The sequence below is a fragment of the Silurus meridionalis genome, chromosome 13 (assembly GCF_014805685.1).
Source record: "Silurus meridionalis isolate SWU-2019-XX chromosome 13, ASM1480568v1, whole genome shotgun sequence".
Lineage (NCBI taxonomy): Eukaryota > Metazoa > Chordata > Actinopteri > Siluriformes > Siluridae > Silurus > Silurus meridionalis.
In genome coordinates this window covers 19,663,547-19,684,050 of record NC_060896.1, presented here as the reverse complement: position 1 = coordinate 19,684,050, position 20,504 = coordinate 19,663,547, and the positions used below count along the sequence as shown (strand labels likewise).

General features: G+C 37.9%; 1 long non-coding RNA gene across 1 annotated transcript in view; it reads left to right on the top strand.

Moving 5' to 3' along the window:
* The window catches only part of LOC124395997, a 37,643-nt gene extending 27,966 nt beyond the window's left edge, over positions 1-9,677 (top strand). Inside the window, exon 3 of the long non-coding RNA XR_006927705.1 lies at positions 9,596-9,677. This is a non-coding gene — a long non-coding RNA (uncharacterized LOC124395997). The remainder of the gene's footprint in view (positions 1-9,595) is intronic.
* Positions 9,678-20,504: the final 10,827 nt, after the last annotated feature.

Here is a 20,504-nt window from a genome sequence, read left to right as displayed (position 1 = left end):
ATCACCTGTAGTTTCAAATATATGAGAATGAAGCTATTGCCTTTTAACCAATAAGATTTTGAGTTGGTGACACATGGCCATCTAGCAGGCATACAATAACATCAGCATTTTTATGTCCTTTGATGGGATGGTCAGAGTGTGCACTATTCCGAGATGGCAAACTGCATCTGTAGCGAACTTCACAAGCTTAAATTTATTAGTGTAGACTAAATAGCTGTTTTCCATTCCACAATGGATGAAAGAGGTGGAAGCAAATGATTTGGTCACAGATATACATACAAGGACATTTTCAAGACGGACAAGAAAAGCTGGGAATCTTGAAGAAAGGTTGATCAAAACAGTTTAAAACAGTTGCTGACAGCTTTATCGTTAATGATTTGTACTTTTGCATGTTCTTTGTAGAATTTGCACAAAAATCCCCACGAAGATTTCTATCCCTGGGGTTTCCATACAGAAATGCACTAAAAACCCAGGGTCTTTGTTTGAGGTTAGTATTGATGTTTCTGTTAAAGATGATGTATGCAGGGCAGCTGTGGCTGCAGTTAAAGGAGACTTGTGAAACTGTGTTTCTTGCTTCAGTAATGATATTCATTCTCACCTGCATGTGATGCAGCTCTCTGTTATACTGCATATATGTATAATGTTGACGGATTCTATAGCCATGGAATCATAATGATGGTATTAAGACGTGGAATGATTCAGGTAGGACACCACTGAAGGCCTAGGTGTGAAATGTACAGCCCACCACCGAAGTGATTGATGGCAGATTTTATTTCTAAAGAAATATACTCTGTGTGGGTCTTCAATTACAGCCAGCAAGAATTAAATAGCAATAAATAAACATAACCTTGTGCACAATTAAACAAAAATGATGGGTTAATAAGGTAGCACTCAACAAACCATCACATAAACAAAACGTCTGGTCTTAATCTATTAGATTCACTATCCAGTGGTTGGATCAAGTGGTTTGCCTGCTTTTTAATGTAACTTGTTAATTGAGTAATTTCAGGGGTGTCACACTCCGATCCTACACAGCCCATATCACAAAAAAATAGAATTCAATTCAATTTAGTTTTATTTGTGTAGCGTTTTTAACAATGGACATTGTCCTAAAGCAGCTTGACAGGATTAAATATATAATGAATATATATTTTACTGTCAGAAATTACTTCCTGTAAGTTTATTCCTAATTAGCAAGCCAGTGGCAACAATAAAAAGAGTAAATAATCTAAATCCAAATATGTTGTTAGCATAACCTTTTTTTTTTGTACTGTTTTACAAATAGTATAATAACTTAAAATAGTACCTTCAAAAAGTACTAAATTGGCAAAGTCAATTGTGTAGAGTATACAGCTACATAGTGCCAGTGTGACTTTAACTGACCTAATTGATAATATTCCAACCTTCAGAGACTGAAAACAAGGCTAGTTATGCTTTCTTGTTAGCATACATTTGGTTAAACATGCCACTCAAGAGTCTTGATTCATTATTTATAATGTAATGAAACCACAAGATATTTAAGTTCTGTTCCATTTTACAGTTGTACTTGAAATGTTGTAATAGTTGTAGGCTTGGCAAAAAAATTAAGGGTTTTCTTGCACCAAACCTCTCAGTAAAATAAAAATGTATGGGTTAAAGTTGCTTTTGTTGTGCTCAATAGTCAGGTAATTAGCATTCTGCCATTATACAAAATATGGTCATTTCACTGCAATGTGTTCCACATCTACATTAGCTGTAATTAGCACTATTAAAGAAATTTACTGTGCTGTTGTTTTGTTTTTCTTTCCACACGTATGCACATGTGCACTTTGGTAGTTCTGTGTTATCTCATGTAACACTATGTTGTCACAGCACCATGGTCAATTGTTTTGTTTCACTGTGTACTGTAATATACAGCTGTATAAGGTTGAAATAATATTAACACCACTTCAAGTTGAGGAACTCAGTATTTTAAGAATACTGCAGTGTTCCTGACTGTCATTTGTAATTCAATTTGCTTAGTCAACTTGGGGTTTGTATGACAGATATATTAAAATTGAAAATGTTTAAATTATAGACATCCTGTCTCCAGGTAAGGAGCATGATTGCTCAATTCCAGTGTAGCAATCTATATGTAGTCTGCCTTTCCCCCTTCACAACTCTTTCGGATTTGATATTGTCAAAAGTAGATATTGTATTTGTTAAAAAGGTATACAGAGTACTGTCGGAATCATCAGCGTTTGTTGAGCACCACTTTACCTGCACGTTTGACTCATGCAGGAATGGTTGTGTGTGAATAATAGATAATCATCACAGCAGGTTACACACCAGAAGAAACACAATACACTCTGTCACTCAGATCTGAATGAGAACAAAAAGACGACACATAACTCTCTCTCCTTCACATTTACACAGTTAGTTTTTTCTCTGAAATGCGAGGACCTGTGTGACTATGGTCAGTGATAGCAACACTAGAACACACAAAACATTCCATACATCCAACAGACGCAAGAAAATCGGATGATTGCGTTACAATATGAACGCTTTTATTTTATTATTAGTAAATATTCTGAAAAGTAGATATCACACAAAATGCTTGCAATGAAGAAGCAGAAAAACATATTATTATTATTATATATTATTTTTTATCTTTCTTTCTTACTTTCCTTACTTTCTTTCATCGTTATTAAATAATTTTTACAAATTTTGGTATTTAGGGTTATCAACCCTAAATCATCTTTTGACTTGTATACTCCACCTTTTTTTTTCAAGACCTTTCACCGAAGGTCTTAAATAATTCATAGTAATTACTAAACAATTTTCTATATTGAAAAAAGTATTGGGAGTTACAAGCATACAATAGTATAGGATGTCTTTGGATATGGTAACATTGAATGCTCCGTTTACTTTAACTAGTAGACCCAAACCTGTTCCAGCATGACTATGACCCTGTGCACAAAGCCAGCGCCATAAAGATATGCTTTGCATGGATTTGCAGTGGAAGATCTTAAATGGCCTGCTTTCGAGCTCTGACATCAACCCAATTGAACACCATTGGGATAAATTAGAATGCTGGCTGTAATTTCATGATTCTGACATTAGTTTAATGAACTTCATAGTCGCAAATGATTGAAACAGAGCTTAAGAAGACCCATGGAATTCAAGCAATGGTACTTGAGCAAAGGAAAATTGCTTACAAGTTATGATGATAAACACACACACACACACACACACACACACACACACACACACACACACACACCCCAAAAAAAACTAAAAAAAAAAACAGCCTGCACACTCTTCAAAAATAGAGCATAACACTCAGAAAGGATGGACAGGTGTGACTTTCTGCAAAGCTGTAAGGACTTAATTACCCTCATCATGTAAAACCCAGCTATCACACAACAATTTACTCCTGGGAGCTTAGGCAATATAAAAACTAGCCACACTTCGGATCTCAGAAAGATTTCTGGTAGAAAAAAGAGAGCTTTGAAATGGAAAGGAACCATTGTGTTTTTTCCCATTCATCTGTTATTCATATGAAGACTATAGGAGGATGCATCAATATACTGCATTCATGCCAACAAACATGAAACATGTGAAAATACCAATGATTTGAGCATTGAATTCCAATAATGTTTAAAAAGTGGAATTATATTTCCAAAAGCTTACAATCAGTTACAAAAACATGCACAATAAAGAAAGAAAGCAAGAAACAAACAAACAAACAAACAGATAGGTAGGTAGATAAATTAACAATCATATAAATAGAAGAACAAACAAAAACAGATAGCTAGATAGCTAGATAGCTAGATAGCTAGATAGATAGATAGATAGACAGACAGACAGACAGACAGACAGACAGACAGACAGACAGACAAAACTAATAAAATAGATGTCCACATGTCCATAATAAATGTCCATTATTACAAAAAGCCAATATAAAAAAAAAGCATAATAAAGAAGAAGCTGCTTCAGACCACCATGTCTATAAAAAGCTGCTTTAAAGACCTTCACTTGATTGAGGCTTCATAAAATGTTAATCAATTATGCACATATTTAAACCCAATCTGACCACGATTTCAGCTATGTTACATTCAATTGAAGCATTACAGTTAAAAAAAATGTAATTAAAAATTGCTTGATTATAATGAGAATAATGAGGAAAAACTATTTTTTTTTCTCAATTTCTTTTATGTACAGCTTTGCTGCAGCTTAATTAGTTTATTCTTTCCAGTGAAGCTAATTAGATGAGCTACATCATATTCAATGTATATATTTATATAGTGCTTACAGACATGTATGAAAAAGCTGCTGATGCATATAAATTGGCTTTCATTTCATTTACAAATTTTTATAAATTTACAATATGTTATGTCCATATTCTCACTTGTGTCTTCTCATTTCCTCATCAGCCAATATTTATTTGCTTATCTCCTCTTTTTCTTAAAATTAAAAAATGTTTAAGAAAATTTCACTCAATTTCAGGGAAACAAACTCATAAGCTCATAAACACATCAATGTACGCATCAGTGCTCATGAACACATCAATTCAGATCCAAAATCAATTTCTCAAAGACAAAACATGGATTGTAAAAGGAAGAGATATGTATAGGCTTGAAAATATTATCAACAGCAGAAAGATGAGACTGGACTTGCCAAGACTACACTAGAATTTGGAACAGCATCCTGTTATAGTAAACAGTCTCTTGCTTTCTTTGTTTTCATTATGCTTTAAACCTTAAAAATATTCAAATAACCTACCAATAAAAAAAAAACTCAAATCAGTTTATTCCAATTATAAATAAAACCGGAGTTTTACCTGTAAATCCACCTGCTGCTCTCTGCTGTCACTCCTCTTTCCTTTACAGTGTGAAGCTCATCACCCTGTCTTTCTCCACTCTACTGTAAGAGAGCAGTGGGAGGACGAGCAGAGCTTAGGGAGGAGGAGGAGAAAATAACGGGAGGTAGGAAGAGGAGGGGCAACATAAGGAGGAAAAAAGACGACAAATATCAAACTGAATAGGAGAAGGAGAAGGGGGAGCAAGAATTGAAGTAGGAGGAGAATATATTTATTATTATTATTATTATTATTATTATTATTATTATTATTAATATTATTATTATTAAAGGCTCGGGATTCACTGTAACCCTGACTAGGTTGAAGCAAAAGTAAATAATGAACAGTCTGCATGTGTGTACTATCAGTGCTTTCCGTTTTTGCTGCATTTCTCTATAAGCAAGGGCAAGGAAAATAACAAAAATAATTTTAATAAATAAGAACAAGAAGTAGACAAAAACACAAACATTTCCAAACTTTCATTGTTTGCTGTTTATGTTTATTGGTTGTTGCAGGATTTTTTTAATGTGGAGTTATAAAAAGACAAGTCACAATTGTTGTGCATTGAAAAAATACATTCAATCACAAAGGCAATTTGGGGAGTATTTGTCAGTCTTCCATGAAACAAGCAAACCACTTCTTAGACAAGATGAGTTAACTAACAATGAAGCATTTAAAATATACATCATATTATAAGAAAATAGCATTTATACAAAAAAAGACAATCTCTTTTAATCAGTACTTTTATAGTCGATGCAGCTTTCAATCAGTAAAGCTTTTATAGATGGCATGGCTTGTATTGCACACTATGCATATGGGGATGTGTTCAGAATAGTTACTACAACCCCATCCATGGTTACATTATCCAGCTAGCAAACTCTCAAGTCAGTCAAACACAGTTGGCAGGCCAAGAAGGAGGGGCCAGAAATGCACACCTGGCAGATGGAGGTACAGGGGATGTCTTAAATGGTGTGGTCTAAAATAATTAAATAACAGTACAGTTTCTTTCTTTCTTTTTTTCATTTGTTCTTTTGTGGTGGAAAACTTATGACAAGGAAAAAGGCTATTACAGTATTATTTAGCAAAGAAGTTCAGTCTGGTCACAGCAAGATATGACACTCGTCTGCCACACACTTAAGAGTTTTAAAATGATGCAAAATAAAGCAGTAGCAGTTTCGCCACACCCCACAGTGTTGAAAAGCAACGCCTTATAAGGTCTAAAATGTTCATTAAATACACAAGAAAGAAGTTTCTGTTCTTTCTCTCTCTGTACCTCAATATAAGGAATCAACACAAATTCAATGAGTATTCTTTCTTTCTTTCTTTCTTTCTTTCTTTCTTTCTTTCTTTCTTTCTTTCTTTCTTTCTTTCTTTCTTTCTTTACCTCAACATATAAAATAATCTATACAAGACCATTTACATAATTATTAATGCAGTTATTCAGTGCCATGCCTATACCTATTAAAATCTAACTAAATATATCATAACTAAACAAAAACATTTCGACCCTTCCATTTTAACAAAGAAAGTTTTCCTACTATTTATGTAGGTCCCCATCATAATAAACACACACACATGCATGCACACATTAGTTCTGTCATGTACGGAAAAAAAATAAGTCATTCCTGTGAAATTGGTCGGCCTCACTATGGCAACTGACCTATATAGTAGAAGAGGTGTGAAACACTGTCAGAGCCCTCACTTGGTGCTTGCCCACCCAACCCGCTCACCCACTCACTACATGTGTGTTAATTTGTTTTATTCATGCCAAATACAAACTTGCAAACTGGTGTCATACAAAATCACAATATCCTATTTTTAACTACGATATCTGTTTGTTTTTGTTTTTTTTATTACATTCTCTCTAAATACAGAGTGTTTATTACAAGCCTTAAATCAGGAAGAACCCAATCAGAGTTTGCCAAAAAACTAGTTTAAATGCCGGTAGAGTTTTGAAATAGCATCAAATTATACATCATATTATAGGAAAATAGCATGTATACAAAAAAGACAATCTTTTAAAATCAGAACTATTATAGCCACTGCAGCTTTTATAGATGCAGATGGGGATGAGTTTGGGAAAGTTACTCCAACCCCCTCCATGGTTACATTATCCAGCTAATAAACTCTCAATTCACACAGTTGGAAGTAAAGAGAGCAGAAGAGCATTAGAGTAGCATTGCAAGAACAGATGATAAACAAAGATAAACTTTTGCCAAAAAGATGTAAATAGAAAGAATGGAGAATGTAAGGAACTGTTCATGATCCAAAGTATACCACTTATGAAATTGTCATATATAGCTGCTAATGAGACTGATTTTTTCTGTTTATTGATTGCATCTAAAGCTGAAGGCTCATATTCATTCATTAACAACTACTTACAATACAATATCCTCTGGTAGACAGATAAAACAACTTTATTAATTACCAAATATTTGTGGACCTGACTGCATTAAGGTTCAGAGACACTAAAAGGGTTTTATCTTTTTGTAATAACCAAAAATTAAGAGCAAAATGTTTTAATGACCCTTAATCATAATCTTTAAGATTAAATAAGGGGAAAAACATCTTTCACAGTCAGTAGAAAACCCAGGATGAGAAGGGCTAAGTGTTGCACACTATTGCTGTCCATTCACATTTAATCATTTTATGCAAAGCTGAGCTCAGTAGATGAAGGTTATGGCTCTTGCTCCTGAGCCCAACTGTGGAAGCTTGGCCCAGCTGGGACTTGAACACACATCTTTCCCAGTGTTGGCCAAGAGCCTTGACCACTGAGTCACCACTGCCCTGGTGTGACATTAGTGGCTAGAGAGAGAGAGAGAGAGAGAGAGAGAGAGCAGATCGACTGTATAAAAGAGAGAAAGTACTGTGTATGTTTTTTTTTGTGTGTGTGTGTGTGTGTGTGTGTGTGTGTGTGTGTGTGTGTGTGTGTGTGTGTGTGTTTTCCCGTTCCTCAGGGACTCCTGTCCTAGTTTGAACACCTACAAACATTTATAAAAAAAAAAAATGTGTATTTTAACAATTGCATATTATTGCATATGATTACCTTAAAAAAATTGGAATATAATAATAAAGAAAAAGTCGTATAAACTTTACAAGTAAAGGCTATATTTGTCCACTGCACCAAGCGGAAATGGTTCAGGGACAATTTTTGGGATAAGATTTAAGAGCTGCACGCTTAACCTTTATTTTTATGTGGTTTATAGTCCGGTCATCTAAAACTCAGAGTAGGCTAGATAACTACTGCTCATCAGCTACACATGTTACTCTTGAGATACCACTGAGTCTGCTCTCCAGACCTCCCTGTTCCAGCCCGATGCCCCACTTCTGGCTGGAGTTCTCATCACTTGGAAAATCATTCACTGCTGCTGAGCATTGCCCCATATGGACAGCCTAAAGATACATGGCATAACCGTGTATGATACCACTTAATAACCATGAAGATGGCTTAAGACTGCAATTGCCATGAACAGATTTGCACTCAAGTGTTAGTAACAGGTAATAACTTCAACAAAATGTTTGTCATCATATTACAGCGCAGTAAAATTCTTTTGTCGCATATCCCAGCAATGTTGAAATGAAGCAGGGGTCAGAGCGCAGGGTCAGCCATGATATAGCACCCCTGGAGCACAGAGGGTTAAGGGCCTTGCTCAAGGGCCCAAGAGTGGCAGCTTGGCGATAGTAAGGTTTGGGGAACCATCCAATCAGCAACCCAGAGCCTTAACCACTGAGCAACCACTTACCCAAAATAGACATCATGCTAAATCATTAATGAATTGTTAAAGAGAACATAAATTCATACCCTATAATACATTTATACTTTCACTAGTGGTTATCACCTAAATGAGGATGGGTTCTCTTTTGAGTTTGGTCCCTCTCAAAGTTTCTCCCTCATATCATCTCATGGAGTTTTTCCTTGTCACTGCCTTTCTTGCTCATAAGGGATACATTTAAAGGGACACATTTCTATCTAAAATCTCTTTAATCTGGGTAGTTCTTTAAAGCTGCTTTAAGATATGCTTTAAAAAGATCACATGGCATAAAGCCACTTTAAAACTAAATTTCATTCACAATATTTTTAATTAATAATATTTAATTAATTCACTCTTTTAAAAATCTCTAACATTCCAACAACAATATAGGTTTGGTTTTCTTTTGAAAAGACTGCTGTAAAAGTTATATTAGTTGTGAATTGAAATGCTGGTTAGTGTATCAACTACTAATTGGTGTGAATTGGTTTCTAATAGTTTTGCTTTATTTTATTTTACTTCATTTCAGTTTGCTTTAAAATTAAATTGGTAAACCTAATTAAACTTGCTTTATTTTAGTTGACTTGAGCTGAGTTCACTGTCTATGCTTGAATCACTGCAATGCTCTCTCTCTCTCTATCTATCTCTCTCTCTATCTATCTCTCTCTCTCTCTCTCTCTCTCTCTCTCAATACATTTTTTTATATCAAAGTAATTTATTGGTATGATTATTTACATAATATTTTGCCAAAGTAGAAAAGAATTGAGAAAAATCTAATCAAATCAAATATAAAAAAAATAAAATCAGTGACCAAATAGCAAGATTCCAGTGTGAGGCAAATGCAAGAAAATAGGGGCTACTATAATAATGTACAATAAAAATAAATAGAGCAATTTAGAAATTTAAAACAAACTATATATTGGGTGTGCACAATTTTCCAGTGAGATATTCTCATTCTCTCTCTCTCTCTCTCTCTCTCTCTCTCTCTCTCTTTCTCTCGCACTTTTCTCTCTGTCTCTCTGCAAAGCATGTCCAGGAGCAGAAATATTTGGTGATTGGCAAAGCATGGCAACCACTCGTAAAACCACCAGCAGTGAGAATTACTTGACTCATGTGGTGAGACCTTTGTAAAAAGTATCTGCAATAAATATCACTGTCAAACAGTCATCTTTTGTTTATTTCTTCTCCCCATGGAGACACCTCAGACCACATTCAGTATATGGACATGTGGAGAAACCTACTTAACATCTTAAAACTACAGGTTTTATCTACAGGTACCGGAACCATCTTCCAAAGTATCATATTCTTTTATATATATATATATATATATATATATATATATATATATATATATATATATATATATATATATATATATATATATATAGAATATGATACTTTGAAGATACAGATCTATATATATATATATATATATATATATATATATATATATATATATATATATATATCTTCTTCTTCTTCTTCTTTCGGCTGCTCCCATTAGGGGTCGCCACAGCGGATCATCCTCTCCATACCACCCTGTCCTCTACATCTGCCTCTTTCACACCAACTACCTGCATGTCTTCCCTCACCACATCCATGAACCTCCTCCTTGGCCTTCCTCTTTCCTCCTACCTGGTGGCTCCATCTTCAGCATTCTTCTACCAATATAATTCATGTCCCTTCTCTGCACATGTCCAAACCATCTCAATCTCGCCTCCCTCACCTTGTCACCAAAACATCCTACATGTGCTGTCCCTCTAATAAACTCATTTCTAATCTTGTCCATCCTCGTCACTCCCAACGAAAACCTTAACATCTTCAGCTCTGCTACCTCCAGCTCTGCCTCCTGCCTTTTACTCAATGCCACTGTCTCTAATCCATACAACATCGCAGGTCTCACCACAGTCCTATAAACTTTCCCTTTCATTCTTGCAGATACCCTACTATCACAAATCACTCCTGTCACTCTTCTCCACCCACTCCACCCTGCCTGCACTCTTTTCTTTACTTCTCTAACACACTCTCCATTACTTTGCACTGTTGACCCCAGGTACCTGAACTCCTCCACCTTCTCCACCTCTTCTCCCTGCAACCGCATCACTCCACTGCCCTCCTCTCATTCACACACATGTACTCTGTCTTACTCCTACTGACTTTCATTCCCCTTCTCTCCAGCGCATATCTCCACCTCTCCAGGCTCTTCTCAACCTGCTCTCTACTCTCACCACAAATCACAATATCATCTGCAAACATCATAGTCCAGGAGACTCCTGTCTGACCTCGTCCGTCAACCTGTCCATCACCACTGCAAACAGGAAAGGGCTCAGGGCCGATCCTTGATGCAGTCCAACCTTCACTCTGAACCAGTCTGTCGTACCTACTGCACACTTCACTGCCGTCACACTGTCCTCATACATGTCCTGCACCACCCTTACATACTTCTCTGACACACCTGACTTCCTCATACAATACCACAACTCCTCTCTTGGCACTCTGTCGACGCTTTCTCTAAATCCACAAATACACAATGCAATTCCTTCTGTCCTTCTCTATACTTCTCCATCAACATCCTCAAAGCAAATAAGGCATCTGTGGTGCTCTTCCTCGGCATGAAACCATACTGTTGCTCACAGATGGTCACCTCTTCTCTCAGCCTGGCTTCCACTACTCTTTCCCATAACTTCATGGTGTGACTGATCAACTTAATTCTGTAGTTACTGCAGGTCTGCACATCTCCTTATGCTTAAAGATCGGTACCAGCACACTCCTTCTCCATTCCTCAGGCATCCTCTCCCCTTCCAGAATCCTGTTAAACAATCTGGTTAAAAACTCCACTGCCATCTCTCCTAAACATCTCCACGCCTCTACCGGTATGTCAACAATCCACTACGTCTCTGTCAAGCTTCTCAACCTTAACAGAAGATGAGATACTGCAAGTCATCCGATCCTGCAATCCCACCACCTGTCCTCTGGATCCAATCCCTTCAACTACGCTCCAGACCATCACGCAAGATCTCCTGCCCTTCATCTCCACAATCATCAATGGGTCATTAACATCTGGCTATGTACCAACTACCTTCAAGCAAGCAAGGGTCATTCCTATCTTGAAGAAACCGGCTCTGGATCCATCAGACATCAACAACTACAGACCGGTATCACTCCTTTCCTTTCTTTCTAAGTCTCTGGAACGCACTGTTTTTAACCAACTGTCTGTCTATCTCTCACAGAACAACCTCCACGATCCGAACCAGTCTGGGTTCAAAGCGGCACATTCCACAGAGACGGCCCTATTGGCTGTTTCTGAGAAACTACATGCTGCTCGGTCAGCCAAGCTATCATCTGTACTTATCTTTCTGGACCTTTCAGCAGCTTTTGACAGTCAACCACAAGACACTTTTGTCAACCCTCAAGAGCCTTGGTATCTGCGGAACAGCATGGGAATGGTTTGCTTCCTACCTGGAAGGTCGCTCATACCAGGTAACATGGAGGATCCACATCTGCCCCATGCAGACTCACCACTGGTGTCCCACAAGGCTCGGTACTTGGTCCCCTCCTTTTCTCCTCTATACCCACTCCATTGGTGAAGTCATATCCTCACATGGGTTTTCTTATCACTGCTATGCAGATGACACTCAACTCATCTTTTCTTTCCCTCCATCAGATACCACAGCTTCCGCTCGGATCTCAGCATGCTTGTCAGACATATCTTTATGGATGAGGGCTCACCAACTTAAACTCAACCCCAGCAAAACAGAACTGCTGGTCATCCCAGGTGATTCATCTCCAGGTCAAGAGCTACAAATAACACTTCATGACTCTCTGCTCTCCCCTTCAGCCACTGCTCGTAACCTTGTGGTAACTATGGACAATGAACTGTCTTTTTTCCCACATGTCGCTAATGTTGCTCGTTCTTGTCGATTTCTTCTCTATAACATCCGAAGGATTCGACCATTTCTGTCCATACAGGCTGCCCAGTTGCTTGTTCAGTCTCTTGTCATTTCAAGACTGGACTACTGCAACTCTCTGCTGGCAGGTCTTCCCCTGAACGCTATTCGTCCACTGCAAATTATCCAAAATGCAGCTGCACGACTTGTGTTCAATCAGCCCAAGTTTTCCCACACCACCCCACTGCTGCGCTCCTTCACTGGCTTCCAGTAGCTGCACGTATCAGATTCAAAACACTGATGCTTGCCTACAAGGCCAAAATGGACCAGCACCATCTTACCTCAGTGACCTCATCACATCTCGCACTGCACCACGCTGTCTGAGATCCTCCAGCACTGCTCGACTGGTACCACCTTCTCTCAGAATGAGAGGTAAGTACAATTCAAGGCTCTTCTCTGTTCTGGCACCGAGGTGGTGGAATGAACTTCCCCTAGATGTCCGTACAGCAGAGTCCCTGATTTTCTTTAAGCGACGACTGAAGACCTACCTCTTCCTGAAATACCTAAATTAGCACTTTCCAAGTTTGTAGAATTCGAGTTATATTTATATTGAGTTTGTATTCTTGCGTACCAGTGTAGATTTATTCACTACTAGAGATTTAAAGCACGTTTGTACGTCGCTCTGAATAAGGGCGTCTGCTAAATGCCGCAAATGTAAATGTAAATGTAAATGTCATCAGGTCCAACCGACTTTCCATTCTTCATCCTCTTAATCGCTGCTCTCACTTCCTCCTTACTAATCCTATCTACATCCTGCTTCACCAACTCCACATCCTCCAACCTTCTCTCTCTGTGATTTTCCTCATTCATCAGCTGCTCAAAATACTCCCTCCACCTTCTCAACACACTCTCCTCACTAGTCAACACATTTCCCTCTCCATCTTTTATTGCTCTAACTTGCAGTACATCCTTCCCAGCTCGGTCCCTCTGCCTGGCCAATCGGTATAACTCCTTTTCTCCTTCCTTAGTGTCCAACCTCTTATACAGCTCCTCATATGCCTTTTCCTTGGCTTTCGCCACATCCCTTTTACCTGCTGCCGCATCTCCTTGTACTCCTGCCTACTTTTCTCATCACTCTGTCGATCCCACTTCTGTTTTGCCAACCTCTTTCCCTAATGCTCTCCTGCACTTCCTCATTCCACCACCACGTCTCCTTGTCTTGCTTTCTATTTCCAGATGTCACACCAAGTACTTTTCTAGCTGCCTCCTCATCACTCCTGCAGTAGTTCCCCAATCATCCGCACCTCTTCACCACCACCGAGCCCCTGTCTGACCTCTTCCCTGAACCTCACACTACACTCTTCCTCCTTCAGTTTCCACCATCTTATTCTTCTTTCAATCCTTACATTCCTCCTCTTCTTCTTCGCCTCCAAAACCATCCTACAGACCACCATCCGATGCTGTCTAGCTACACTGTCCCCGCCAACACCTTACAGTCTCCAATCTCCTTCAGGTTGCATCTCCTGCATAGCACATAGTCCACCTGTGTGCACCTTCCTCCACTCCTATACGTCACCCTATGATCCTCCTTCTTCTTAAAATACGTGTTCACCACTGCCATTTCCATCCTTTTAGCAAAATCTACCACCATCTGCCCTTCCACATTCCTCTCCTTAAAACCATACCTACCCATCACCTCCTCATCACCTCTGTTCCTTCACCTACATGCCCATTAAAGTCTGCCCCAATCACCAATCGTTCTTTCCTAGGTACACCATCTACCACGTCATCTAATTCACTCCAGAATCTTTCCTTTTCCTCCATCTCACAGCCAACTTGTGGAGCATAGGCACTGATGACATTTATCATCATCCCTTCAACTTCCACCTTCACGATCATCACCCTATCAGAAACTCTCTTCACCTCCACTACACTCTTACTGTACTCTTCCTTCAGAATCACCCCTACACCATTTCTCTTCCCATCCACACCATGATAAAACAGTTTAAATCCACCTCCAATGTTCCTGGCCTTACTCCCTTTCCACTTGGTCTCCTGAACACACAGCATATCTACCTTTCTCCTCTCCATCATATCAGCTATCTCTCCCTTTACCCGTCATAGTACCAACATTTGAAGTACCAACCCGAACCTCTACTCTCCTACACTGCTCCTTTTCCTGCCGTCTCTGTAGACGTCTTCCTCCTCTCCTTCTCCTCCTTCGGCCAACAGTAGCCCAATTTCCACCGGTACCCTGTCGGCTAATGATACCTGTGGCAGTCGTTGTTAACCCGGGCCTCGACCGATCCGGTATGAAATTCTCCTTTGTGATCCGCATATTTGATTTGGCACATGTTTTACGCTGGATGCCCTTCCTAACGCAACCCTCCCCATTTACCCGGGCTTGGGACCGGCACTAAGAGTGCACTGGCTTGTGCCCCCCTAATGGCTGGGTTATATAAATATAAATATATATATATATATATATATATATATATATATATATATATATATATATATATAGAGAGAGAGAGAGAGAGAGAGAGAGAGAGAGAGAGAGATAGATATAAACTGTGGCATCTCTTAGCTTTTTGCTGGCCTGGTGATAATGTGACACATTATCTCTACAAACTTGTGTTTTTCTACTCATCAAAAAAAGCACTCATCACTCACTATTTCTGTCAAACTGGGTCCTTACTTTACATTGTCTTCTGAGTATTCCACATCTTGTCCATCTAGATGTACATCCATCCATTATAAGTAATTAGGAGCCTAACATAATTAGAGGCACAGAATAGAGTTAATAGCAAAAGGGATTGTGCTCTGGTTTTATAATTGAATTGCATAATAATGATGTACTACAGCACTACCTACCTCATCAGATCCAATTTGCCCCTTGCTTCTGCTGTCTTTTCCGAACACTCCTGACAGTTTGCAAACACTATGGATAAAATAAATACTGATTAAATGATAGAGTAGGAAAACACTAATGCAGTCTTATACAAGCACAGATTTTAGCCATCCACCTGGCTTCTATAACATATTTTTTCGCTCTATGATAGGTTTATCGGCCAGTTTTCCCTCTTGTCTGTTCATATTACCAGCCACCCCACCTTTTCTTCCTGTTGCTGTTTCACTTCCTGTCTGCATTCTGGTAATAGTTGAGAGTTTCGACTTACCAAAACGTTCACTGGCTCTTCAGGGCACTGATGCAATTTATACACAAGCATGTTCACAAGCAGGGTTTTCAGGTGTTCTTTAACTAGTTATCTACTTTATTCCCTCTCATTGCACTATCCAGACCATGACACTATGGCAAAAAGAAGTACCTCAGGACAGGAACACACACTGAAAAAAGGTATATGCAGAAGGTATATGATATATTACATTATACACCGCATTGTACAAAGCATCTCTCAAGGGTTGTGTTAAACGCAGCATGCATTACAACACCACCAACCAACAGAAAAAAATAGGTTTGGGGGTTTTGGTTAAGCACTTTAAATCAATTACTGGTGTAGCCATGAAAGGAGTGGAAATGGAAAGTTCTGTCAGTATTTCTGGATCTTTAATGTTGCATGACTATTGCAGATGTTCAGAAGTCTATGACTTATTGTTCTTAATGAGTGGAGCTCATAAGATAAGATAAGATAAGATAAGATAAGATAAGATAAGATAAGATAAGATAAGATAAGATAAACCTTTATTCGTACCACAGTGGGGAAATTTCTTTGTTACAGCAGTATGAAAAAAAATAAAAATAAAAAATAAATGCAAATATATAAAAGAATAGACGAATAAGACATACTATAATATTACAAGCATATACACGAAAAAAAGGTTTTTCATAGGTTTACTACTGAGGTCCACCATGGCTTAAACAGATAGACCCTTCCCTATTGCATTGCATATGCATTATTTAAATCCATATTTAGAACTCATCGGCATATCTATTCGATATGGTTTTAAAACAATTGCATTTTGCTATAAAATTTACCCATCTTCTGTGTGAGTAAGGGAAACACAAGTCAGTAAAATAAATCTGGAACTGATCCTTGTGTCATTGTATGTATGTATCTAACTGCAGTCTTTTTCACTTGCTGTCTTTGAACATGCTCTTAATCTTTATAAAAAGTCAGTGGCACCTTTCTTAACCAACAGAGTAAAAAAGCCCACATCAATTACTTCATTTGCACATCCGGTTTCTGCTACACTTGGCAACTTGTAATACTGATTGTTGGACAGTTGTTACAGCCAGACAAACAAAAAGATTCTGAGTCACTTTGGATGTATGAGTGTGCTAAATACATAATGGTAAAATCTGCTTCATCGTCTTCTTCTATGGCTACTATTACTTATTATTGTAAATAGCCCTAAAGGTGTTTCAGTATTTAATGTTCAGGATAAAATAAAATCATCAATATGGTCTTCAGCTATTAATCGGAAGCTAGTGAGTTCCCAGTATCACAAGTGGTCTTTGTTTGTTTCTTAAGAAATTACTTTTAACCCTTTAACCCTTACTTTTTACAGGTTGTAGCCTGTTTCAATTATATGTTGATTTGAATAAAAGCTTCAAGTAAAAATTAAATCAATTATTTAGTAAAGTCAATTTATTGTCCTTCAATCCAGCAAACCAGTGTGTCTTGTTTTATTAACTGGTTATGACATGTCTTTAAAATGGCAATAGATTACTTTTTTGTAATATATCATTTATCTTATAGTTTATCTGTGCACACTCTTGCTCTCTTTCGATCTTTTTTTTTTTCACCGAATAATACAAATTCCAAATAATGCAGTATTTCTCTAGTTAGACTTCAAGTAATATCAGTCCAGTACAGTATGTTGATAATGACAGAAAGAAATCATATAGGGAAGGGTAATAACTAATCCAATATCACGTGCAAACATTAAACGGATATACTGTATATTATTCCCAGGCTTTTTATAAACTTGTTTTAAAAACAATACAATTGGATTATAATGACATACAAAACAATAAAAAAAAATATTATGGAATGGTACTTTAGGTGGATGAGCCGAGTTTTCTAGTTTCGTTAAGCAAATTCTTATTTAGTAATTTACACAGAATGTAGTTTTACTTGAAGGTCGAGAATGTACTGAATTGTGTTTTGCTGGGGGTTACATCATCAATTCGAAAAAAGGATTCACCACCACTGCCACCATCAAAGACACCAACATCAACAATATTGCTGTAATTAGTAGTACTAGTAGTAATAGTATTACTAGCATCATCATTGTCATCATAATATGATAAATAATAACTATGTTTTTTACACATTATATAATAAAGGCAGCTACAAGTGCAGACGAAAAACTACACAAAGACTTGTAACTAAGATGAGATACATGCAAAGCCATATAAACACAACAGATCAACACAAGCTTGATAACACATGCAACGAAATGCAAACTTAAATTAAAGTGTTATGTTGGTATGTTAATTTTGTTATGTTACAGCCTTATTCCAAAATGTATTAAATGTATTATATATTGTACAAATGTATTATTTTCCTCAAAATTATATAAACAATACCCCATAATGGCAATGTGAAGAAGTTGGTTTAAAATCTTTGCAAATTTATCAAAAATCAAAAACGAAAAAATCACATGTACATAAGTATTCACAGCCTTTGCCATGACACTCAAAATTGAGCTCAGGTGCATCCTGTTTCCACTGATCATCCTTGAGATGTTTCTACAGATTGGAGTCCATCTGTGGTAAATTCAGATGATTGAACAATTTTTGGAAAGGCATATATATATATATAAGGTCTATATTAGGCATATAAGGTCCCACAGTTAACAGTGCATGTTAGAGCACAAACCGAGCCATGAAGTACAAGGAATTGTCTGTAGACCTCAGAGAAAAAAAATTGTATCAAAGCACAGATCTTGGGAAGGGTACAGAAACATTTTTGCAGCATTGAAGGTCTCAATAAAAACAGCCAAACTGAGCAATCAGGAAAAAGGGCATTAGTCAGAAAGGTAAACAAGAACCCGATGTTCACTCTGAAAGAGCTCCAGCGTTTCTCTGTGTAGAGAGGAGAACCTTCCAGAAAAACAACTATCTCTGCAGAGTGGCCAGATAGAAGCCACTCCTCAGAAAAAGGCACATGAAAGTCTGCCTGGAGTTTGCCAAAAGGCACCTGAAGGACTCTGAGAAACAAAATTCACTGGTCTAAGAAACAAAATTTGAACTCTTTTGCCTGTATGCCAAGCATTATGTCTGGAGGAAACCAGGCACCGCTAATCACCTGGCCAATACCATCCCTACAGTGAAGCTTGGTGGTGGCAGCATCATGCTGTGGGGATGGTTTTCAGCAGCAGGAACTGGGAGACTAGTCAGGATCAAGGGAAAGATGAATGCAGCAATGTACCGAGACATCTTTAATGAAAACCTGCTCCAGAGCGCTCTGAACCTCAGACGGGACGGTTCATTTTTCAACAGGACCACAACCCTAACATCTCTGAAAGAGCACACAGTCAAGATAACAAAGGAGTGGCTACAGGACAACTCTGTGAATGTCCTTGAGTGGCCCAGCCAGAGCCCAGACTTAAACCCGATTGAACATCTCTGGGGAGATCTGAAAATGTCTGTGCACTGATGCTCCCCATCCAACCTGGTGGAGCTTGAGGGGTTCTGCAAAGAAAAATCGGAGAAACTGTTTAAAATAGGTGTGCTGAGCTTGTAGCATCATAATTAAAAAGAGTTGAGTCTGTAATTGTATTAAACAAAAATTGTGAATACTTATGTACTTATGATTTTTTTTTTCATTTTTCATTTTTTATGTTTAAATGTTGGAGTATTTCACTGCATGTTGTACTCTGTATGTATGTGTATGTGACAAATATAATTTGAACTTGAACTTAAGATATGTAGAGACAGGAGGAGAAAAAAGTGATCAATTTTCTTAAAAGTTCACTTTGAAAAAAGTGTGTGTGTGTGTGTGTGTGTGTGTGTGTGTGTGTGTGTGTGTGTGTGTGTGTGCATGAGTATGAGAGAGAGAGAGGAAAGAGAGAGAGACAGAGAAAGAGAGAGACTTCGCTTCTCACTAGAGACAGACCTCGTTATAAACTAGGACAGTATATAGGGCACAAAAAAAAATCATGCATGAACATGAATTCAATGCAGCAATTGTCCAGTTGTCATCTCACACACGCACACACACACACACACACACACACACACACACACACACACACACACTCGCACTGATGTATAGGGGCCATATTTTGGTTTGTAATGTCTTATTGTTTATATAAATGCATTATCATCTTATGTGGCCATCCAAAAAAGTAGTTATAATTTAGGAACTACTTTTTTGGATGGCCACATAAGATGATAATTTTTTTTTTTATTAAATAAAACATTCGAGTTAACATTAAAAAGCACAACTTACCCAGAATCCATTGCTGCCATAGCATCTGGCACACTTTTTTTCATTTTAATAGGAAGGTCATTTAATTTATTTTGCTCTATCCTTTGTTCTTTGTCCCATCCTTTCTCCATACTTCATTTACTCCGAATCCTCCATTTGAGCTTGAAAGCTGATGCGACTGTGATAATTGACTCTGTTAGCTAGATTTTTTGGGTAGTGAAAGTGGCAGCTGAAGTGGTCTCTAGTGTGGTAGCTGGATAATTAACTAGCTAGTTAGCTCTGAACATTGTTAATTACAAGAAATAAAGCCTTCGCCATGCCGGCAGAAGTCTCGCATGAAATTCTGGTGCATACAATATCTTTATTGTTGACTTTGGTTTTACTTATGGGTTTATTGTAGGTTTTCCTAATGTTTATTCTTCACTCTCTCTCTCTCTCTCTCTCTCTCTCTCTCTCTCTCTCTCTCTCTCTTTCTTTCTTTCTTTGCTACATCATCAATGCTTCCCCCCCAGCAGCCATCATAAATCATAGTGTCATGAAACAAGGACACACGTTACAGGAGGGATAAATTTACTCTCTGCTACGGTGAGGGAGCTCCTCCGCTGAGATCTGTGCTGCAGTCCAAATGAAATAACAGAAACCAGGGGAC